The 24,353-nt window shown below is 44.7% G+C and overlaps 11 pseudogenes; 2 read left to right on the forward strand and 9 right to left on the reverse strand.

Annotated features, from left to right (window-relative positions):
- Positions 1-6,456: 6,456 nt before the first annotated feature.
- Positions 6,457-6,565, reverse strand: LOC143984734 (5S ribosomal RNA; annotated as a pseudogene).
- Positions 6,566-6,872: 307 nt separating this feature from the next.
- Positions 6,873-6,991, reverse strand: LOC143984674 (5S ribosomal RNA; annotated as a pseudogene).
- A 1,357-nt stretch (positions 6,992-8,348) lies between these two features.
- On the reverse strand, positions 8,349-8,467 carry LOC143984989 (5S ribosomal RNA; annotated as a pseudogene).
- An 887-nt stretch (positions 8,468-9,354) lies between these two features.
- On the reverse strand, positions 9,355-9,473 carry LOC143984722 (5S ribosomal RNA; annotated as a pseudogene).
- A 94-nt stretch (positions 9,474-9,567) lies between these two features.
- Positions 9,568-9,685, reverse strand: LOC143985210 (5S ribosomal RNA; annotated as a pseudogene).
- Positions 9,686-11,547: 1,862 nt separating this feature from the next.
- Positions 11,548-11,666, reverse strand: LOC143985095 (5S ribosomal RNA; annotated as a pseudogene).
- Positions 11,667-11,959: 293 nt separating this feature from the next.
- LOC143985361 (5S ribosomal RNA) lies at positions 11,960-12,078 on the reverse strand (annotated as a pseudogene).
- A 93-nt stretch (positions 12,079-12,171) lies between these two features.
- Positions 12,172-12,290, reverse strand: LOC143984652 (5S ribosomal RNA; annotated as a pseudogene).
- Positions 12,291-14,877: 2,587 nt separating this feature from the next.
- Positions 14,878-14,996, reverse strand: LOC143986386 (5S ribosomal RNA; annotated as a pseudogene).
- Positions 14,997-15,848: 852 nt separating this feature from the next.
- Positions 15,849-15,967, forward strand: LOC143985418 (5S ribosomal RNA; annotated as a pseudogene).
- Positions 15,968-19,693: 3,726 nt separating this feature from the next.
- LOC143985013 (5S ribosomal RNA) lies at positions 19,694-19,812 on the forward strand (annotated as a pseudogene).
- The last annotated feature ends 4,541 nt before the right edge of the window (positions 19,813-24,353 follow it).

Here is a 24,353-nt window from a genome sequence, read left to right on the forward strand (position 1 = left end):
AAATTTCAAATTTAGTTTTTTTTTTTTTTTTTTTTTTTTTTTTTTTCTCACTACATACCCCTTTTTCTATCAGTTTCCTTGGGTTGGCTTTTTAGCCCCCTGCGATTCAGCACTGCTGCGGCTAACCCCCGAGGTGGACAATTCCCCTACTTTACCACCAACGTAGTGGCTGAAGGTGGGTTTGATGTGTGTCTGTGTGTGTGTTTTTTTTTTTTTTTTCCTATTTCTGCACTTATGAATTTTGTGATATATTCTATTATTATTTTTGTATTTTCGGTCTAGATCTTGTTCAAACATTCACACATCCCCTGAAGAAGCAATCCAATGCGAAACATGTCGGGACTATGTGTGCTTGACGAGAACAACCACTGTATTGCATTATTCTGAATCTTTTAAGCATATATTGCTACTGATTTTAACCTCAAACTTAATAAATTTTTGTACTAGTAATTTTGTACTTTAATTAATTGTACTTTGTTAATTAGCACCGTGAAAATCCCTAATCTCCCTTCCTGTCCTTTGATTCATGTTTCAAATTTTCAGGGATGAGGTGCCATCTTTGTTAGGTGTTGCTTGAGGCTGAACCATCAAAATTATTCCAATTTTGTCCCCTGGTGTTTCAATACACTATTTTCTCTTTGGTTCATCATCAACAACACAACATATGTTTCTACTCTGTTATCTTAGTAAATAATAACGTGTATTGCATTGTGTTTTTTTTTTTTTTTCTCTCTTCCCTTCCCACACGTTCCCTTATCTCGGTATGGCGGCCTTTAGTGGCGAGGCCTGGGATGCTTTAATGGACAAAGTCCAACTTACACAAAAAACAGGCGACATTTCAGATAAAGATCTCGATTTTGCTTTCCTTAGATTACAACGCCTTCTCGAACGAAAGGTTCGAGTTTTTTGGCACAAAAAATATTTCCATAAATACATAGAAAATCTCATTGTACCTTTTGGACTGCGAATCCAGATCTTTCCTAATATTAAAAAAGTAGATGATATCATTAAATCGAAATGGGAAGAAAATCTACAAACATGCTCTTTTGGCATGATGTCTTTGCTATGTATTCAGTATGACCATGAACTCTCTATACTGGACAGTCTAATCTCCCATTGGTATGAAGATCATGAATCTAGAATTTCGACCACGAGATTTCAGAAAAAGGAACAGGACCTTCAAGTCCTTATTGAAAAATATACTTTAGAAATTATTCAGATCAAAGAAAATAAATTTGCCAGGGATAACCTGGCCCATACAAATGGTTATGCCTACAAATGGACTTGAGATTCCAAACCTAAATTCACTAAACCTTTCAACTCACGTACAAATAGAAATAATGATAACACCCCCAATGTCTCTCCACCCTCCTCTTTTTCTTCTACACAGTCAACCATGTATCGTGACCTGTCTGAGGACAGAGTACCGAAAAAAAGAAAAGGGAACTCTGAACACGCCTCCACTGAGTCCCTTCGGAATCAATTGGGCACTCCGCTCTCTCGTCGGGCACCACCGTTTTCATCGAAACCAACACCTGCTGGCACACTTGCGATGTTTCACCCCTCTCACTCCCTTTCTTTAAGCTCTCGTGGCACACAATCAATGATAAATCAATGCACAGCCTCTTCGGCCCAGGCAACTTCCTCTATAACTTCTTTGCAATCTGCGAGTCCATCGGTAAGCACTACCAATGTCATTATCTCGCCTCTAGGTACTCCTTTACCTGCAGATTTGAAACTGGCACCTATTTTTTTAGGCAAGGACCCGATTCCACCGATGATTTGAACGATACTTATGTACAAGGTAATCTTGATTCATCTACAAATGAGTTGTCAATAATAAATTTATCATCACAGAGATTATCCGAACCTGAATTGGAAGTTTTGAAATTAGGACTAACCTTTTGTCCTGATTCAAATACAACCAAATTTCAACTTATTAAGGATTTACATCTTTTTGCCCGTAGATTGTTGTATCGAGTTATCTTTGATAAGCCTGCTACTGCAGGTTTTAATAGTAATGACGATGTCCGGTCTTATGAAAATATGACCGAACATTATGCTATCAAAAATTTGATGGAATTATGGGAGGAGGGCAACACTGATGACGACGACTCGGAAGTAATTTTTACTCCGAGTCTGTCGGTCCCAGGTGTTTCCTTTCCCCCTCCTCCATCCTTTAAATGCAAATCCAGAGCATTTCCTCTACTCAATGCAAACCCAAACATTTGGGCGTTTATACAGCAAACAACTATAGAGATCGAGAAATTGTCTTTCCACTCACCCTTATCTACCAATCTTTCGTTACAACACAGAGCAGCTATTAAATCTCTACAAAAAAATACAAATTTAATTATTAAGCCCGCAGACAAGGGCGGAAATTTGGTGATCATGGAAGTTGCACAATACACTTCCATGTGTCGAAATATACTGTCCAATAGAAATTGGTATCGTCCTATTTCTAAAACCGTTATTCTAAATTATCGAAATATCTATTTGAATCTCATTTTTAAGGCATATCAACAAGGGGTCATTGACCTTAACACATGGAAATTCCTAAACACCAAGGATCCAAAGATTCCAACTTTTTACGCACTACCGAAAATTCATAAGTCTCAAACAAATCCTCCAGGACGTCCTATCATTTCAGGATGTTCCTGTTTAACTGAAAATGCGAGCGCATTAGTTGATAGCTATCTAAGTCCACATGTCATCTCTTTATCTTCATATGTTAAAGATACCATCGATCTGTTAAGAATGATTGAGGGACTGTCTCTCCCTCCCAACTCATGGTTGGTTGCCCTGGATATCGAAAGCCTCTACAACACAATTCCCCATGACAAGGGAGTTGAAGTTGTACGCAGGTTTCTTTCCGAAAGAGGCTCCTCTTTCTTACAATATAGTTCTTTTGTTGTGGACCTTCTTGAATATATTCTTAAGCATAATGTCTTTGTTTTTGACTCCACCCACTACCTCCAGGTACAGGGGGTTGCGATGGGGACTAAATGTGCCCCATCGTATGCAAACCTGTACCTGGGGGGGTGGGAAAAGGAAACTTTCTCTAGAGAAGATTTGTCACCGTTTTTGGATAAAATTGTTTCATGGTTTCGTTATATCGACGATGTTCTTTTTTTTTTGGTCAGGCACGGAAACAGAATTAAAAACTTTTTTTCAATTGATTTCTATTAATAATTTTAATTTGAAATTTACTATGCAACATAGTCAGTCAATAGTTAACTTTTTAGACATAACCATCTCTTTGGACAGTGAAGGTAGACTCAACTCTTTCTTATTTAGGAAACCATCTGCTGGTAACACGGTTTTACACGCTACTAGCTTTCACCCAATTTCTTTGATTAATAGTATTCCTTATAGCCAATATTTGCGTTTAAAGCGAAATTGTAGCAAAAACTCAGATTTTAATACAGCAGCTGATGACCTTTACCAAAGATTGAGAAAAAGAGGATACAGTCATAAATGCTTGAAACGAGCCTATAACCGTGTAAAACCCAAAACTAGAACTTCACTTATTTTCTCAACCCGACGTTCCAATACAAATGATTCAGTTAGAATTATTACTCGCTATTCTAATCAGCATCGTAAGTTTAAGGAAATTCTACACAAGTTTTGGCCACTCCTTCTAGCTGACCCTACTACCAAGAAATATATTAAAAATGTTCCCGAAGTTACCTTTAAAAGAGTTCCCTCTCTCAAAGATAAACTAGTGCATAGTCACTTTGAACAACCAAAGTTGGACACTAGAAAAGTAACTAATGGCACTTTTCCATGTGGCCATTGTGACGTTTGTTGTTATGTTAATTCACATACCAAACTTAAACTGCCAAATGGCAAATGGCACTCCATTAAACATCGAGTCACATGCCAAACACAGGGCGTTATATATCTTGCCCGTTGCCTTTGTGGCGGGTTTTATGTAGGTAAAACAAAGCGACAATTTTGTATTCGAATCAAGGACCACATCAAACCCATTATTAAAAAGAAAATGGAGACGGCCATCAGTCGACACGTTGGCCTCTTCCATGCTTTCAATCCCAAATTTATCACCTTTTCCGCACTTGAACATATCCCCCTTGATGTGAGAGGGGGCAGTGTGGATAATATCTTACTTCAACATGAAGCCGAATGGATTTTTAATCTAAGGGCTACAATTTCACCTGGCTTTAATGAAAACTTAAGCTTTAAACCCTTTTTGTGATATAGAAACCTTTTCTGGCCCTTCAGTCCTGCTGACCGCCCCTCTGAGAGGGAACCTGGTTGGGTTCCCATTTCCCCCTCCCTTCTTCCCCCTTTCCCCCCCCCCCTTTTTTTTTTTTTTTTCCATTGTTTTATTGTATTATTGTATTGTTTTATTTGAAATTTGTCTGTATTGATTTGTTTTGAGTATAAGAATACATCATGTATATGTTTATATGTTTATGATATTATTATGTTCTGTTATGTGCAGCTTTTAGAGAAATAATTTTTTGCCCTCCCCTTTTATGATTTCCCACCCGAATGGTCCACCTCCACGGTTTCCCCATCAGTGCTGTTCGCACGGACGCCCGGGGGCATAGGCGCCTTGTGTGCCACTGCCCCTCTTTAGCGCTGCGACGCTCCCCTTACATCGGTCGGAAGGATTGGCCATTTCTTTTGCCATTCTGTTCCGACCCTTTTTTTCCATCGTTTTCGCCTCTACGCCTGACTGGGCGGTCGGATTGGTGGCCACGTTCGTCTATGCCGTCGCCTTTTACGAAGGCATCGATCGTTCCCCTCTTTCCTCCGCCCACATGCTTGAGGCATTATGGGATTTGTAGGCTTATTCAGTCTCGTCCCATTGGTGAGCATGCGCAATAGCGCTCCTTTTGTCCGCATCAGGCCGACTACGTCAGACGCCGGCTTGATGGCGGGGCATATAAAAAGCCTTCGTAATATCGTCATTCCTTTGCGGGTCGCAGCCAAGGGTGACGCTTGATCCTCCAGACTCTGTACTTCTTGGTAAGCTTACTGTTATATCTTTTTATATTTACTCGATCGTTTTTTTCATTTGCAAACGTTCACTTCTCTTTCTGCCGGTTTTTCAACTCTTTAGACCTGGGCTACTGTCCATGTCTCTTTTTGTATGTCTGCATTGACTCCCTGGCTTTGAATTCTATGCTTTGGGATGCTAATTTGGGATGTAACTCTTGGTGTATATCTATATGCTTGAGGGTTTGTGTTTTTATAACACTCAGTTTATGATGTACACACCACCCTTTTGAGATATACTTTCTTATCTATTCTAACCCTTCTAATCTTCGTTTTGTTTTCTCTCTGATTGGCCACCCAGCTGGTATTTCTGTGCAGGTGTGTCTCCCTGAGTGCTCAAAAAGATTTTTTTCAAAATACGAGCGTCCCCATTTCTTACAATTATCCAACCTATGTAAGTAATACATTTGAAATTAAAATATATCTTTGTACTACCTTTCTCAATTTCTATACTTTAGAGGGTTTTTCACCCCTAAAAGGCTGTTTTATTTTAGCAACCTTAAAATTAAGTCATGTATTAAAGAACTTTAAATTATCCCAAAATTTCAAATTTCGTTTTTTTTTTTTTTTGTTTTTTTGTTTTTTTTCTTACTACATACCCCTTTTTCTATCAGTTTCCTTGGGTTGGCTTTTTAGCCCCCTGCGATTCAGCACTGCTGCGGCTAACCCCCGAGGTGGACAATTCCCCTACTTTACCACCAACGTAGTGGCTGAAGGTGGGTTTGATGTGTGTCTGTGTGTCTGTGTTTTTTTTTTTTTTTTTCCCTATTTCTGCACTTATGAATTTTGTGATATATTCTATTATTATTTTTGTATTTTCGGTCTAGATCTTGTTCAAACATTCACACATCCCCTGAAGAAGCAATCCAATGCGAAACATGTCGGGACTATGTGTGCTTGACGAGAACAACCACTGTATTGCATTATTCTGAATCTTTTAAGCATATATTGCTACTGATTTTAACCTCAAACTTAATAAATTTTTGTACTAGTAATTTTGTACTTTAATTAATTGTACTTTGTTAATTAGCACCGCGAAAATCCCTAATCTCCCTTCCTGTCCTTTGATTCATGTTTTAAATTTTCAGGGATGAGGTGCCATCTTTGTTAGGTGTTGCTTGAGGCTGAACCATCAAAATTATTCCCCTCTTGAGAAATGCCAAGATGGTTACCTTGGGAACCAAGAAAAAAATAGGTCAAGTCCAACAAAAAAAGAAGCCTACGTCAAATGGTATTCCAAGGCGGTCTCCCATTCAGGAACTAACAAAGCTCAACCCTGCTTAGCCTCTGAGATCAGACGAGATTGGGCGCCTTCAGGCTGATGTAGCCATAGGCAACCTCCTTTGGCACCCTCAACCCTCTTGAGAAATGCCAAGTTTGATACCTTGGGGAACAAGAAAAAAAAATAGGTTCACTTCAACAAAGAAAAGAAGCCTACGGCACCTGGTATTCCAAGGCGGTCTCCCATCCAGGTGCTAACCAAGCTCGACCCTGCTTAGCCTCCGAGATCAGGTGCTTTCAGGCTGATATGGCCATAGGCAAGCTCCCTTGGCACCCTCAACCCTCTTGAGAAATGCCAAGATGGTCACATTGGGAAACGAAAAAAAAATAGGTAAACTCCAACAAAAAAAAGAAGCCTACGGCACCTGGTATTCCAAGGCGGTCTCCCATCCAGGTACTAACAAAGCTTGACCCTGCTTAGCCTCCATGATCAGATGAAATCGGATGCTTTCAAGCTGATGTTGCCATAGGTAAGCTCCTTTGGCACCCTCAACCCTCTTGAAAAATGCCAGGATGGTCACCTTGGGAAACAAGAAAAAAATAGGTCAACTCCAACAAAAAAAAGAAGCCTATGGCACCTGGTATTCCAAGGCGGTCTCCTATCCAGGTACTAACCAAGCTCGACCCTGCTTAGCCTCCAAGATAAGATGAGATTGAATGCTTTCAAGCTGATATGGCCATGGGCAACCTCCTTTGGCCCCCTCAACCCTCTTGAGAAATGCCAAGATGGTCACCTTGGGAAACAAGAAAAAAATAGCTCAACTCCAACAAAAAAAAGAAGCCTACGGCACCTAGCATTCCAAGGCAATCTCCCATCCAGGTACTAACCAAGCTCGACCCTGCTTAGCCTCCCAAATCAGGTGCTTTCGGGCTAATGTGGCCATGGGCAAGCTCCTATGGCCCCCTCAACCCTCTTGAGAAATGCCAAGATGGTCAGCTTGGGAAACAAGAAAAAAAATAGGTCTACTCCAACAAAAAGAAAGAAGCCTATGGCACCTGGTATTCCAGGCGGTCTCCTTTCCAGATACTAACCAGGCCTGACCCTGCTTAGCCACCGATATCAGATGAAATCTGGCTATTTCAGGCTAATGTGGCTGTAGGCAATCTCCTTTGGCACCCTCAACTCCCTTGAGAAACGCCAAGATGGGAACGAAGAAACAAATAGGCCAACTCCTACAAAAAAAAGAAGAATACGGCACCTGGTATTCCAAGGCGGTCTCCCATCCAGAAACAAAGCAAGCTCAATCTTGCTTAGCCTCTGAGATCAGATGAGATCAGGTGCTTTTTAGGCTGATGTGGCCATAGGTAAGCTCCTTTGGCACCCTCAACTCTCTTGAGAAATGCCAAGATGGTCACATTGGGAAACGAAAAAAAAATAGGTAAACTCCAACAAAAAAAAGAAGCCTACGGCACCTGGTATTCCAAGGCGGTCTCCCATCCAGGTACTAACAAAGCTTGACCCTGCTTAGCCTCCATGATCAGATGAAATCGGATGCTTTCAAGCTGATGTTGCCATAGGTAAGCTCCTTTGGCACCCTCAACCCTCTTGAAAAATGCCAGGATGGTCCCCTTGGGAAACAAGAAAAAAAATAGGTAAACTCCAACAAAAAGAAAGAAGCCTATGTCGCCTGGTATTCCAGGCGGTCTCCTATCCAGGGACTAACCATGCCTGACCCTGCTTAGGCACCGATATCAGATGAAATCGGGCTATTTCAGGCTAATGTGGCCGTTGGCAATCTCCTTTGGCACCCTCAACCCTCTTGAGAAATGCCAAGATGGTTACCTTGGGAACCAAGAAAAAAATAGGTCAAGTCCAACAAAAAAAAAGAAGCTTACGGCAAGTGGTATTCCAAGGGGGTCTCCCTTCCAGGAACTAACAAAGCTTGATCTTGCTTAGCTCTAAGATCAGATGAGATCAGGTACTTCCAGACTGATGTGGCCATAGGCAAACTCCTTTGGTACCCTCAACCCTCTTGAGAAATGCCAAGATGGTCACCTTGGGAAACAAGAAAAAAAATTGTTCAACTCCAACAAAAAAAAGAAGCCTATTGCACCTGGTATTCCCAGGCAATCTCCCATCCAGGTACTAACCAGGCTCAACCCTGTTTAGCCTCCGAGGTCAGACGAGATTGCATGCTTTCGGGCTGATGTGGCCATAGGCAACCTCATTTGGCCCCCTCAACCCTCTTGAGAAATGCCAAGTTTGATACCTTGGGAAACAAGAAAAAAATAGTTTCACTCCAACAAAAAAAAGAAGCATACGGCACCTGGTATTCCAAGGCGTTCTCCCATCCAGATACTAACCAAGCTCAACCTCGAAGATCAGGTGCTTTCAGGCTGATGTGGCCATAGGCAAGCTCCTTTAGCACCCTCAACCCTCTTGAGAAATGCCAAGATGGTCACCTTGGGAAACAAGAAAAAAATAGGTAAACTACAAAAAAAAAGCCTACAGCACCTGGTATTTCAAGGCAGTCTCCCATCCAGGTACTAACCAAGCTTGACCCTGCTTAGCCTCCCAGATCAGGTGCTTTCAGGCTAATATGGCCATAGGCAAGCTCCTTTGGCCCCCCTCAACGCTCTTGAGAAATGCCAAGATAGTCACATTGGGAAACAAGAAAAAAAATAGGTCAACTCTAACAAAAAAAAAATTCCAAGGTTGTCTCCCATCCAGGTACTAACCAAGCTCGACCCTGCTTAGCCTTACAAGATCAGGTGTTTCCAGCTGATGTTGCCATAGGCAAGCTCCTTTGGCACCCTCAACCCTCTTGAGAAATGCCAAGATGGTTACCTTGGGAACCAAGAAAAAAATAGGTCAAGTCCAACGAAAAAAAGAAGCCTACGCCAAATGGCATTCCAAGGTGGTCTCCCATCCGGGAACTAACAAAGCTCGATCTTGCTTAGCGCAAAGATCAGATGAAATGGGGTATTTTCAGACCGATGTGGCCATAGGCGAACTCCTTTGCCACCCTCAACCCTCTTGAGAAATGCCAAGATGGTCACCTTGGGAAACAACAAAAAAAAATAGGTCAACACCAACAAAAAGAAAGAAGCCTATATCACCTGGTTTTCCCAGGTGGTCTCCCATCCAGATACTAACCAGGCCTGACACTGCTTAGCCTCCGAGATTAGACAAGATCAGGCGCTTTCAGGGTAATGTGGCTGTAGGCAATCTCCTTTGGCACCCTCAACCCTGTTGAGAAACGCCAAGATGGTCACCTTGGGAAACAAGAAAAAAATAGGTCAACTCCAACAAAAGAAAGAAGCCTATGGCACCTGGTATTCCAGGCGGTCTCCCATCCAAGTACTAACCAGGCCTTACCCTGGTTAGCCACCAATATCGGATGAGATTGGGTGCTTTCAGGCTGATGGTGCCATAGGAAATCTCATAGTTTCATAGTTTCATAGTTAGTTAGGTTGAATAAAGACACCAGTCCTGAGTGAGTGTCTACAATTGTCCCTATCTCTGTACATTGCACACTCATGTTGGTCTCTACCCTCAAGGAGCCCACAATCCACAGTCCCCATTCATATACTAGGGCCAATTATGTACAGAAGCCAATTAACCTACCTGCATGTCTTTGGATTGTGGGAGGAAACCCACACAGGCACAGGGAGAACATGCAAACTCCAGGCAGGTAGTGTCGTGGTTGGGATTTGAACCAGCAACCCTTCTTACTGCTAGGTGAGAGTGCTAACCACTACACCACTGCCCTGCCCTTTTGCACCCTCCAGCAAAAAAAAAGAAGCCGACGGCACCTGGTATTCCCAGGCGGTATCCGATCCTGGCGCGACCCTGCTTAGCCTCCGATATCAGATGAGATCTTGCGCTCTCAGGCTGATGTGGCCGTAGGCAATCTTGTTTGGCATCCTCAACCCTCTTAAGAAACACTAAGATGATCATTGTGACGGAACCTTTCCACCACACTCAGCTTGAGTGTTTCCGTCTATATACCGCTTCCTAAGTCCTGGAACACGAGTCCAATGGATCTGGCTATAGGAACCCCCAAGAACTAGACAACGCCAGTCTTGGAGTACATCAGAAATAGCCTTTTATTTGAGTTCTCCCACAGATATATACAGCAAGATGACTAAAACCTAACCTAATTAGCATGAGCTAATTATCTAATCATTGACCCAGACCAGTTGACTGAGAGATAACACTTTTCAGGGTATGTCTCCTAGCTCACTGACTGACTATTCAATACACATTACCATATTACCATAAACATCAACACAGGGTTAATTAGCACAACAACATTGTGTGGAATATTCTTAGAGGCCAGACTAGACTGATTTACACAACAGACAGGTGGATAGAGTTCATGACATTAGCATTTAACAGTGTGTGTCCCAACAGTGTGATTCAGTCTATTGCTAATATGGCATATACATATCCAGAGTCTGTGTGTCTTGGGGGACGGCATGAATCCAAGTAGCACCTCAGGGGTCCCCAGGCATATAACTCAAAAAGAGCACTGTTCCCCCAAATGCCGGGGCCCATAATCGCAAGGCAAGAGGCTGGCATTCAGTCCCCTCCAACAGCTTCTGTCCCAGCTAGGTCTGTCACAGTCATCTTGGGAAAGAAGAAGCAAAATAGGTCAACTCCAACCAAAAAATTGAAGCCTACGGCTCCTGGAGTTCCCAGTCGAGGCAGCCCCCCATCCAGGTACTAACCTGGCCCGACCCTAATTAACCTCTGAGATCAGAAGAGATCAGAAACTTTCTAGTTGATGTGGCCGTAGGCAATCATGTTTGGCACCCTCAACAATCTTGAGAAACGTCAAGACGGTCACCTTGGGAAACAAGAAACAAAATAGTTCAACTCCAACAAAAAAAAAGCCTATGGCTCCTGGTATTTCCAGACGGTCTGCCATCCAGGTACTGACTAGGCCCGACCATGCTTAGCCTCCGAAATCAAACGGGATCAGGCGCATTAAGGCTGAAGTGGCCATAGGCAATCTCATTTGACGCCCTCAACCCTCTTCAGAAACACCAAGATGGTCACCTTGGGAAACATGAAACAAAATTGGTCAACTGCAACAAAAAAAAGTATTCCCATGCGGTCTCCCATACAGGTACTAACCAGGCCCGACCCTGCTTTGACCTCCAAGATCAGATGAGATTGGACGCTTTTAGGCTGATGTGGCAATCTCCTTTTGCACCCTCAACCCTCTTGAGAAATGCCAAGATGGTCACCTTGGGAAAAAAGAAAGAAAATAGGTCCAGTCCAACAAAAAAATAAGTCTACGGCACCAGGTATTCCCAGGCAGTCTCCCATCCAGGTACTAACTAGGCCCGACCCTGCTTAGCCTCTGAAATCAAACTGGATCAGGCGCATTCAGGCTGAAGTGCCCATAGGCAAGCTCGTTTGACGCCCTCAACCCTCTTCAGAAATGCCAAGATGGTCACCTTGGGAAACATGAAACAAAATTGGTCAACTGCAACAAAAAAAAGTATTCCCATGCGGTCTCCTATACAGGTACTAACCAGGCCCGACCCTGCTTTGACCTCCAAGATCAGATGAGATCGGGCGCTTTTAGGCTGATGTGATCATAGGTAATTTTGTATGGCACCCTCAACCCTCTGGAGAAACGCCAAGATGGTCAACTTAGGAAACAAGAAAAAAAATAGGTAAACTCCAACAAAAATAAGATGCCTATGGCACCTGGTATTCCCAGGTGGTCTCCCATCTAGGTACAAACCAGGCACAACCCTGCTTAGCCTCTGAGATCAGACAAGATCGGATGCTTTTAGGCTGATGTGGAAATAGGCAACGTTCTTTGGCACCCTCAACCCTCTTGAGAAACGTCAAGATGTTCTCCTTGGGAAAGAAGAAAAAATAGGTCAACTCCAACAAAAAATTCAAGCCAACAGCACCTGGTATTCCCAGGTGGTCTCCCATCCAGGTATTAACCAGGCCCAACCCTGCTTGGCCTGCGAGATCAGATGCGATCAGGTGTTTTCAGGCTGATGTTGCCTTAGGCAATATCATCGGGGACCCTCAACCCTCTTGAGAAATGCCAAGATGGTCACCTTGGGAAACAAGTAACAAAATAGGTCAACTCCAACAAAAAAAAGAAGCTTACGGCACCTGCTATTCCCAGTCGGTCTCCCATGCAGGTACTTAACAGGCCGGACGCTGCTTGTGCTCCGAGATCAGATAATATCAGGCACCTTCAGGCTGATGTGGCCATAGTCAATCTTCTTTGGTACCCTCAACCCTCTTGAGAAACGACAAGATGTTAACCTTTGGAAACAAGAACAAAATGGGTCAACTACTAATCAGGCCCGACCCTGCTTTGGCTCTAAGATCAGATGCGATCTGGTGTTTTCACGCTGAAGTTGCCATAGGCATTCTCCTTAGGCACCCATAACCCTCTTGAAAAACTCCAAGATGGTCACCTTGGGAAACAGGAAAAAAATAGGTCAACTCAAAAAAAAAAGAAGCTTATGGCACTTGGTATACCCAGTTGGTCTCCCATCCAGGTACTATCCAGGCCTGACTCTGCATTGCCTAAGCGAGCAGATGAAATTGGATGCTTTCAGGCTGATGTGGCCATAAGCAAACTCCTTCTGCATCCTCAACCCTCTTGAGATACGCCAAGATAGTCACCTTGGGACACAAGAAAAAAATAGGTCAACTCCATCAAAAAAATAAGCCTATGGCACCTGGTATTCCCAGACGGTCTCCCATCCAGGCTCTAACCAGGTCCAACCCCTCTTAGCCTCCGAGATCAGATGAGATCAGGTGCTATCAGGCTGATGTGGCTGTAGGAAATCTTGCTTGGCATCCTCAATCCTCTTGAGAAACGCCAAGATAGTTTCCTTGGGAAATAAGAAACAAACTAGGGCCACTCCAACAAAAAAAAAGATAAGCCTACAGCACCAGGTATTCTAAGGTGGTCTCCCATCCATTAACTAACCAGACCTGACTCTGCTTAACCTTGGAGAGCAGATGAGATTGGGCTCTTTCAGGCTGATGTGGCCATAGACAATCTCCTTTGCAACCCTCAACCCTCTTGAGAAACGCAAGGATGGTCACCTTGGGATACAAGAAACAAAGTAGGTCAACTCCAACAAAAAGAAACGAAGCCTACAGCACCTGGTATTCCCAAGCGGTTTCCCATCCAGGTACTAACCAGGCCTGACCCTGCTTAGCCTCTGAGATCAGATGAGATAGGTCGCTTTCAGACTGATGTGACCGAAGCCAATCTCCTGTGTTGAGAAACACCAAGATGGTTACCTTGGGAAGCAAGAAACAAAATAGGACAACTGCAACAACAAAAAAGAAGCCTACAGCACCATGTGATCCAAGACGATCTCCCATCCATTAACTAACCAGGCCTGCTCCTGCTTAAAATCTGAGATCAGATGAGACCTGGAACTTTCAGGCTGATGTGGACATAGGCAACCTCCTTTGGCACCCTCAACCCTCTTGAGAAATGACAAGATGGTCACCGTAGGAAACAAGAAAAAAATAGGTCACCTCCTAAAAAAAAATGTTAGCCTACAGCACCTGGTATTCCCAAGCAGTCTCCCATCCAGGTACTAACCAATTCCCACCCTGCTTAGCCTCTAAGATCAGACTGATGTGGCCATAGCCACACTCCTTTGGCACCCTATAAGGCGGCACAGTGGTGTAGTGGTTAGCACTCTCACCTAGCAGTAAGAAGAGTCGCTGGTTTGAATCCCAACCACAACACTACCTGCCTGGAGTTTGCATGTTCTCCCTGTGCATGCATGGGTTTCCTCCGGGTACTCCGGTTTCCTCCCACAATCCAAAGACATGCAGGTAGGTTAATTGGCTTCTGTCCAAAATTGGCCCTGATATATAAATGGGGACCTTGGATTGTGGGCTGCTTGAGGGTAGGGACCGATGTGAGTGTGCAATGTACAGGGATAGGGACAATTGTAGATGCTCACTCAGGTTGAACTGGATGGACTGGTGTCTTTATTCAACCTTAGCAACTATGAAACTATGAAACCCTCAACCCTCTTGAAAAACACAAGTATGGTCACCTTGGGATACAAGAAACAAAGTAGGTCAACTCCAACAAAAAGAAAAGAAGCCTACAGCACCTGGCCATATGCAACCTGTTTAGGCACCCTCAACCCTCTTAAGAAATTCAAAGATGGTCATCATGGGAAACAAGATAAAAAATAGGTCAACTCCACCTAAAAAAAAGAAGCCTACAGTACCTTGTATTCCCAGGCGGTCTCCCATCCAGGTACTAACCAGGCATGACCCTGCTTAGCCTCCGAAATCGGTTGAGATAGGGTGCTTTCATGCTGATGTTGCCAGAGGTGATTGCCTTTGGCGCCCTCAACCCTTTTCAGAAACGTCAAGATGGTCACAGAAAAAAAATAGGTCAACTCCAACTAAAAAAAAGAAGACTACGGCATCTGGTATTCCCAGGCGGTCTCCCATCCAGGGCTGACCTTACTTTTGCGCTTTCAGACCGATGTGACCATAGGCAGTCTCCTTTGGCACCCTCGACCCTCTTGAGAAAAGCCAAGATGGTCACCTTGGGAAACAAGAAGAAGAATAGCTCAACTCCAACAAATTAAAGAAGCCTACGGCACCTGGTATTCCCAGGTGGTCTCCCATCCAGGTGCTAACCAGGCCCAACCCTGCTTAGCCTCCAAGGTCAGAAGAGAACTGGCGCTTTCAGGGTGATGTTACCGCAGGTAACCTCTTTTGGTACCCTCAACCCTCTTGCAAAATGCCAAGATTGTCACCTTGAGAAACAAGAAAAAAAAATAGGTCAACTCCAACAAATAAAAGAAGCCTACAGCACCTGTTATTCCCAGGCGGTCTCCAATCCAGGTACCAACCAGGTCTGACCCCGCTTAGCCTCTGAGATCAGACGAGATAGGGTGCTTTCAGACTGATGTAGACATAGGCACTCTCCTTTGGCACCCTCAACCCTCTTGAGAAAAGCCAAGATGTCACCTTTGGAAACAAGAAAAAAAATAGGTAAAATTCAACAAAAAAAAGAAGCTTACGGCAGCTGGTATTCCCAGGCAGGCTCCCATCCACGTACTAACCAGGTCTGTCCCTGTTTAGCCTCCGAGATCAGCTGAGATCAGATGCTTTCAGGATGATGTTGCTGCAGGCGCTCTCTTTTGGAACCCTCAACCCTCTTGAGAAAAGTCTTGGGAAACAAGAAAAAAAATAGGTCAACTCCAACAAAAAAAGAGGCATACTTCACCTGGGAGACTGTCTGGGAATACCAAGTGCTGTAGGCTGATTTTTTTTTTGTTGGAGTTGAACAGTTTTTTTCTTGTTTCCCAAGTGACGATCTTGCCGTTTCTCAAGAGAGTTGAGGGTGCCAATGGAGTTTGCCTGCTAGCCCTAGATCTTGTCTGAACTTGGAGGCTAAGCAGGGTCAGGCCTGGTTAGTACCTCTATGGTAGATCGCCTGGGAATACCAGGTGCTGTAGGCTTTTTTTTTCTGTTGGCGTTGACCTATTTTTTTTCTGGTTTCCCAAGGTGACCATCTTGGCGTTTCTCAAGAGGGTTGAGGGTGCCAAAGTAAATTGCCTATGGCCACATCAGCCTGAAAGCACCTGATTTTGTCTAATCTCAGAGCCTAAACAGGGCCAGGCCTGGTTAGTACCTGGATGGGAGACCACATGGCAATACCAGGTGCCATAAGCTTCTTCTTTATTTGTTGGAGTTGACCTATTCTTTTTCTTTTTCAAAAGGTAACCATCTTGGCGTTTCTCCAGAGGGTTGAGGGTGTCAAACTAAATTGCCTACGGCCACATCAGCCTGAAAGCGCCCGATATTGTCTGATCTCAGAAGGCGAAGCAGGGTCGGGCCTGGTTAGTATCTGGATGGAAGACCGCCTGGGAACACCAGGTGCCTTATTCTTCTTTTTTAGGAGGTGACCTATATTTTTTCTTGTTTTCCAAGGTGACCATCTTGGCGTTTCTCAAGAGGGTTGAGGGTGCCAAAGGAAATTGACTATGGTCACATAAGCCTGAAAGTGCCCAATCTCAACTGATATTGGTGGCTAAGCAGGGTCAGGTCTGGTTATTACCTGGATAAGAGACCACCTGGAATACAAGGTGCCATAGGCTTCTTTCTTTTTGATGGAGTTGACTCATTTTTCTCTTGCCAAAGGTGACCATCTTGGAGTTTCTCAAGAGGGTTAAGGGTGCCAAATGAGTTTGCCTACTTCCACATCAGCCTGAAAGCACCCGATTTTGTCTGATCTCAGAGACTAAGCATGGTCATGCTATCTTAGCACCTGGATGGGAGACCGCCTGGGAATAAAAGGTACTGTAGGCTTCTTCTTTTTTTGTTGGAGTTGTCCTCTTTTATTTCTTGTTTCCCAAGGTGACCATCTTGGTATTTCTCAAGAGGGTTAAGGGTGCCAAACAAGATAGCCTATGGCCACATCAGCCTGAAAGCACCCAATCTCATCTTAACTTGGAGGCCAAGCAGGGTCGAGCTTGTTTAGTACCTGAATGGGAGACTGCCTGTGCCATAGGCTTCTTTTTTTTGTTGGAGTTTACCTATTTTTTTCTTGTTTCCCAAGGTGACCATCTTGGCGTTTCTCAAGAGGGTTGAGGGTGCCAAATAAGATTGCCTACGACCAAATCAGCCTGAAAGTGCCCCATATTGTTTTATTTCAGAGGCTAAGCAGGGTCGTGCCTGGTTATTACCTTGATGGTAGACCGCCTGGGAATGCCAGGTGCCGTAGGCTTCTTTTTTTTGTTGGAGTTGACCTATTTTGTTTCTGGTTTCCCAAGGTGACCATCTTGGCGTTTCTCAAGAGGGTTGAGTTTGCCAAATGCTATTGCTTATGACCACATCAGCCTGAAAGCACCTGATCTTGGACGCTAAACAGGATCAGGCCTGGTTAGTACCTGGATGGGAGAACGCCTGGGAATAAAAGGTACTGTAGGCTTCTTCTTTTTTTGTTGGAGTTGTCCTCTTTTATTTCTTGTTTCCCAAGGTGACCATCTTGGTATTTCTCAAGATGGTTAAGGGTGCCAAACAAGATAGCCTATGGCCACATCAGCCTGAAAGCACCCAATCTCATCTTAACTTGGAGGCCAAGCAGGGTCGAGCTTGTTTAGTACCTGAATGGGAGACTGCCTGTGCCATAGGCTTCTTTTTTTTGTTGGAGTTTACCTATTTTTTTCTTGTTTCCCAAGGTGACCATCTTGGCGTTTCTCAAGAGGGTTGAGGGTGCCAAATAAGATTGCCTACGACCAAATCAGCCTGAAAGTGCCCCATATTGTTTTATTTCAGAGGTTAAGCAGGGTCGTGCCTGGTTATTACCTTGATGGTAGACCGCCTGGGAATGCCAGGTGCTGTAGGCTTCTTTTTTTTGTTGGAGTTGACCTATTTTGTTTCTGGTTTCCCAAGGTGACCATCTTGGCGTTTCTCAAGAGGGTTGAGTTTGCCAAATGCTATTGCTTATGACCACATCAGCCTGAAAGCACCTGATCTCGGACGCTAAACAGGATCAGGCCTGGTTAGTACCTGGATGGGAGAACGCCTGGGAATACTAGGTGCCGTAGGCTTCTTTTTTTGTTGGAGTTGACCTATTTTGTTTCTTGTACCTCAAGGGGACCATCCTTGCGTTTCTCAAGGGGTTTTAGGGTGCCAAAGGAGATTGCCTAAGGCCACATCAGCCTGAATGCTCCCAATCTCATCTGCTTTGGGAGGCTAAGCAGGGTCAGGCCTTGTTAGTACCTGGATGGGAGACCGCCTGGAATTCCAGGTGCCGTAGGCTTCTTTTTTTGTTTAAGTTGACTTATTTTGTTTCTTGTTTCCCAAGGTGACAATCTTCTCATTTCTCAAGAGGGTTGAGGGTGCTTAAGGAGATTGCCTATGGCCACATCAGCCTGAAAGTGCCCGATATCGTCTGATTTTGGAGGCTAAGCAGGGTCAGTCCTGTTTAGTACTTGTATGGAATACCGCCTGGGAATACCAGGTGCTGCAGGCTTCTTTTTTTTGTTGGAGTTGACCTATTTTGTTTCTTAGGTGACCATCTTGGCATTTCTCAAGAGGGTTGAGGGTGCCAAAGTAGATTCCCTATGGCCACATCAGCCTGAAAGTACCCAATCTTGTCTGACCTTGGAAGCAGAGTCAGCCCCTGGTTAAAGAGGAAGTAAACCCTTTCAAACCACTTTGACCTACAGGTAAGCCTAGATTAAGGCTTACCTGTAGGTCCAAGCAATATCTCCTAAACCTATATGGTTTAGGAGATATTTGCCCGAAAATGGGCACCGCTGTCTACGGCGCATGCGCCGTAGACAGTGGCGCGCAGGCGCACTAAATGCGGCAAGTCCAAGAATGGATTTGCCTAATTTGTCGACTCCCGTGCGCATGCGCGGGAGTGACGTCATCGCGGCTTCGCCGAATGGCAGAGGCGGAGCTGCGAGACGCGACTCCCGTGCGCATGCGCGGGAGTGACGTCATCGCGGCTTCGCCGCTGTGATTCGTCGGAGCTGCGAGACGCCACCAGCAAGATGGATGCGGCGGACTACAGGGGACAGCGGCGACTTCGCTGGCTCCTGTGTCAGGTAAGTGACACATAATGGGCTACTATGCGATGCATAGTAGTCCATTATGCTTTACCTTTGCAGGGAAAAAAAGAGGAAGTAAACCCATCAGGGTTTACTTCCTCTTTAATACCTGTATAGTAGACCACCTGGGAAAATCAGGTGCCGTAGGCTTCTGTTTTTTCTATTGGAGTTCACCTATTTTTTTCTGTTTTTCAAAGGTGATCATTGTGGTGTTTCTCAAGGGGGTTGAGGGTACCAAATGATATGTATGGCCTGAAATGCCTGATCTCATCTGATCTCAGAGGCTAAGCAGGGTCAGGCATTGTAAGTACCTGGATGGGAGACCGCCTGGCAATACAAGGTGCCGTAGGCTTCTTTTTTTTGTTTGAGTTGACCTATTTTTTTCTTGTTTACCAAGGTGACCATCTTGGCATTTCTCAAGAGGGTTGAGGGTACCAAAGCAGATTGCCTATGGCCACATCAGCCTGAAAGTACCTAATTTAGAAGGCTAAGCAGGGTCGGGTCTGGTTAGTACCTGGTTGGGAATACCAGGTGCCGTAGGCATCTTTTTTTTGTTGGAGCTGACCTATTTTTTTTTCTTGTTTGCCAAGGTGACCATCTTGGTGTTTCTCTAGAGGGTTGACGATGCCAAAGAGATTACTTACGCCCACATCAGCTGGAAAGCATCTGGTCTGGGAGGCTAAGCAGGGTTGGCTCTGGTTAGTACCTGGATGGGAGACTGCCTGGGCATGCCTGGTGCCATAGGCTTCTTTTTTTGGAGTTTACCTATTTTGTTTCTTGTTTCCCAAGGTGACCATCTTGACGTTTATCAAGAGAGTTCAGGGTGCCAAAGGAGATTGCCTATGGCCACATAAGCCTGAAAGCGCCCGATCTCATCTGATCATGGAGGCTAAGCAGTGTCGGGCCTGGTTTGTACCTGGTTGGGAGACCTTATAGGAATACCAGGTGCCGTAGGCTTCCTTTTTTTTCTTGGAGTTGACCTATTTTGTTTCTTGTATCCCAAGGTGAGAGAACGCCTGGGTATACCAGGTGCTGTAGGTTTTTTTTTTTGTTGGAGATAACCTATTTTTTTTTTCTTGTTTCCCAAGATGACCATCTTGGCGTTTCTCAAGAGAGTTGAGGGTGCCAAAGGATATTGCCTATGGCCACATAAGCCTGAAAGTGCCCGATCTCATCTGATGGTTGAGGCTAAGCAGTGTCGGGCCTGGTTACTACCTGGATGGGAGACCACATGGCAATACCAGGTGCCATAAGCTTCTTCTTTATTTGTTGGAGTTGGCCTATTCTTTTTCCCAAGGTAACCATCTTGGCTTTTCTCCAGAGGGTTGAGGGTGTCAAACTAAATTGCCTATGGCCACATCATCCTGAGAGCGCCCAATCTCATCTGATCTCGGAGGCTAAACAGTATCGGGCCTGGTTAGTACCTGGATGGGAGACCGCCTGGAAATACCTATTTTGTTTCTTGTATCCCAAGGTGACCATCCTTGCGTTTCTCAAGAGGGTCGAGTGTGTCGAAGGAGATTGCTTATGGCCACATCAGCCTGAAAGGGCCCAATCTCCTCTGATTTCGGAGGTTAAGCAGGGTTGAGACCTGGTTAGCACTTGGATGGGAGGCTGCTTGGGAATACCAGGTGCCATAGGCGCCTATATTTTTTTGTTGGAGTTGACCTATTTTTTTTTTTGTTTTCCAAGGTGACCATCTTAGCGTTTTTCAAGAGGGTTGAGAGCGCCAAAGGAGATTGTCTATGGCCACATCAGCCTGAAAGAATCTGATCCCAGAGGCTGAACAGTGTGGGGCCTTGTTAGTACCTGGATGGGAGACCGCCTGGGAATGCCAGGTGCCGTAGGCTTCTTTATTTTGTTTGAGTTGACCTATTTTTTTCTTGTTTACCAAGGTGACCATCTTGGCATTTCTCAAGAGGGTTGAGGGTACCAAAGCAGATTGCCTATGGCCACATCAGCCTGAAAGTACCTAATTTAGGAGACTAAGCAGGGTCGGGTCTGGTTAGTACCTGGTTGGGAATACTAGATGCCGTAGGCATCTTTTTTTTGTTGGAGCTGACCTATTTTTTTTTTCTTGTTTGCCAAGGTGACCATCTTGGTGTTTCTCTAGAGGGTTGACGATGCCAAAGAGATTACTTACGCCCACATCAGCCGGAAAGCATCTGGTCTGGGAGGCTAAGCAGGGTCGAGTCTGGTTAGTACCTGGATGGGATACCACCTGGGAATGCCAGGTGCCGTAGGTACCTTTTTTTGTTGGAGTTGACCTATTTTTTTCTTGTTTACCAAGGTGACCATCTTGGCGTTTCTCAAGATGGTTGAGGGTGCCTAAGGAGATTGCCTATGGCCACATCAGCCTGAAAGTTCCTGACTTTGGAGGCTAAGCAGGGTCAGGGCTGGTTAGTACCTGGATGGGAGACCGCCTGGGAATACCAGGTACCGTAGGCATCTTTATTTTGTTGGAGTTGACCTATTTCTTTTCTTGTTTCCCAAGGTGACCATCTTGGCGTTTCTCTAGAGGGTTGAGGATGCCTAAGAGATTACCTACACCCACATCAGCCGGAAAGCATCTGGTCTGGGAGGCTAAGCAGGGTCGAGTCTGGTTAGTACCTGGATGGGATACCACCTGGGAATGCCAGGTGCCGTAGGTACCTTTTTTTGTTGGAGTTGACCTATTTTTTTCTTGTTTACCAGGGTGACCATCTTGGCGTTTCTCAAGATGGTTGAGGGTGCCTAAGGAGATTGCCTATGGCCACATCAGCCTGAAAGTACCTGACTTTGGAGGCTAAGCAGGGTCAGGGCTGGTTAGTACCTGGATGGGAGACCGCCTGGGAATACCAGGTGCTATAGGCATCTTTTTTTTGTTAGAGTTGACCTTTTTTCTTCCTTATTTCCCAAGGTGACCATCTTGGCGTTTCTCTAGAGGGTTGAGGATGCCAAAGGAGATTACCTATGGCCACAACACCCAGAAAGCATCTGATCTGGGAGGCTAAGCAGGGTCGGGCCTGCTTAGTACCTGGATGGGAGACTGCCTGGGAATGTCAGGTGCTGTAGACTTCTTTTTTTTTTGGAGTTTACATATTTTTTTAATTTTTCCCAAGGTGAACATCTTGGCGTATATCAAGAGGGTTGAGGGTGCCAAAGGAGATTATCTACGGCCACATCAGCGTGAAAATTCCTGATCTTAGAGGCTAAGCAGGGTCAGGCCTAGTTAGTACCTGGCTGGGACTAACAGGTGCTATTGGCTTCTTTTTTTTGTAGTTGACCTATTTTTTATTTTATTTCCCATGGTGACCATCTTGGTCTTTCTCAAAAGGGTTGAGGGTGCCAAAGGAGATTGCCTGTGGATGCATCAGCCTGAAAGTGCCCGATCTTGTCTGATCTTGGAAGCTAAGTAGGGTTGGGCCTGGTTAATACCTGGATGGGAGACCGCCTTGGATTACCAGGTGCTGTAGGCTTCTTTTTTTTGATGGAGTTGACCTATTTTTTTTCTTGTTTACCAAGGTGACCATCTTGGCGTTTCTCAAGAGGTTTGAGGGTGCCAAAGGAGACTGCCTATGGCCACATCAGCCTGAAAGCATCTGATTTCAGAGGCTAAGAAGGGTTTGGTCTCGTTAGTACCTGTATGGGAGACCGCCTGAGAATAGCAGGTGCAGTAGGCATCTTTATTTGAGGTTGAGGGTGCCAAAGGAGATTATCAATAGTCACATCAGCCTGAAAGCACCCAATCTCATCTTATCTTGGAGGCTAAGCAGGGTCAGGCCTGGTTAGTACTTGGATAAGAGACCGCCTGGGAACACCAGGTGCCGTAGGCTTCTTTTTTTTGTTGGAGTTGACCTATTTTTTTTTTCCTGTTTCCCAAGCTGCCCATCTTGGCATTTCTCAAGGGGGTTGAGGGTGCCAAAGGAAATTGCCTACGGCCATTTCAGCATCTGATTTTGTCTAGACAGAGGTGGCCAGGTCAGGACAGGATAGGGGAGAGATTATGTCATATAGGTGGTCAGTAGCAGAGTAGAGAAGTGAAGGGTTAAAGTGGTGAAGGCTCCTACAAGTAATTGTTTGCTGCTTGGAGGGAGGGGTGGTTGGAGGCAAGGATACAGTGAACCTAATGAGGTTGTGATCAGAGAGAGGAAAGGGGGTGTTTGTGAGATTGCAGAAATGGGAGAATACAAGTTCAAGGGTATTACCATTGGAGTGAGTGGAAGTATGTGTCCATTGGGTTAAGTGACAAGATGAGGTTAAGTCAAGAATTTTAGCTGTAGTAGGGCTGTTAACATTGACAGGAATGTTGAAGTCACCAAGAATGATAGTGGGTATTTCAGAGGAGAGAAAGTAGGATAGCCAGGCAGCAAAATCATCAAGAAAGTGCAATACCGATCCAGGAGGCCGTTAAATTGCTGCAATCCTCAGAGAAATAGGAGAGAACAGTGCATCTTGAAAGAAGAGAGGGATAGAGATAAAGGGATAGGAAGGACTTGGAAGGTGCTTTGTGTAGATAGAAGGAATCCAACTCCACCTCCTTTCTGTCTGTTGGGTCTGGGGGAGTGAGTCCAATGGAGGCCACCATTGGAGATGGAAGAAGGGGAAGCTGAGTCAAAATTCTGATGCCAGATTTCGGTTATGGCGAGTATGTTAAAGCCATGAGAGATGAAGCGTTCATGTACAGATATTAGCTTATTATAGATAGAACAGACGTTCCAAAGGGTGCATGAGATAGGTGGGCTGCTTTGAGGAAGCAGGGGGATAGAAATTAAACTGAGTGGATTGTGGTGGTTGCCAGAGGAGGTGGGGTATTGGATATGTGGCATTCAGTTGGAAAATGGCAGAGCAGGATTAGGAGAACTGTCACCTGAGACTAGGAGAAGGAGGAGGGTGAGGAAGGCAAGATCGGAGTGGGATGGGAATGGGATGAGCGCACATGTCTAGTTGCCCTGGTGCTTATGTCAGCATGTGGGTGAAGCAAATGCAGGAGATGATGGATGCAGTAGTAGGGAGAGGGTGGGAGTGAGGGTGGTATGTGTATGCTGCAGGATAGACAAGAGGGGTAGAGTAAGAATAATTTGAGGATAGAAGACAGACACAAATGTGAGAAGGAAGATAATGAGGAGCATGTTAGTGGATAGAGAGTGGGAATCTGACTTGATAGGAAGAAAAAAGTCAAATGCTGGTTTGCTTGTCATCTTTCAGAGTGGAGCAGAGTTCTTGTTGTATCTTCATTCAGCTTCAGTTATCCTGCTTTTGTTAAACTGTGGCGGAGTTTAAAGATATGACAGCAGAAGACTACCAAATATAAAACAGCAATGTCAGATAGTTCAGCAGAATAGAGCGTACAGATGGAGAGTAGACATTTACCAAATATAAAACAGCAATATCTGATAGTTCAGCAGAGTAGGGCCTTATAGGCCAATAGCTTTAATAAATACTGATTTTAAAATATTATCGAAGATACTCACCTTAAAGTGGATGTAAACCCAATTTTATTTTATTTTTTGACGTAA

This window comes from Lithobates pipiens, unplaced genomic scaffold, assembly GCF_037356315.1.
Source record: "Lithobates pipiens isolate NorthernLeopardFrog02 unplaced genomic scaffold, aLitPip1_a1.2 Scaffold_16, whole genome shotgun sequence".
NCBI classification, from domain to species: Eukaryota; Metazoa; Chordata; class Amphibia; order Anura; family Ranidae; genus Lithobates; species Lithobates pipiens.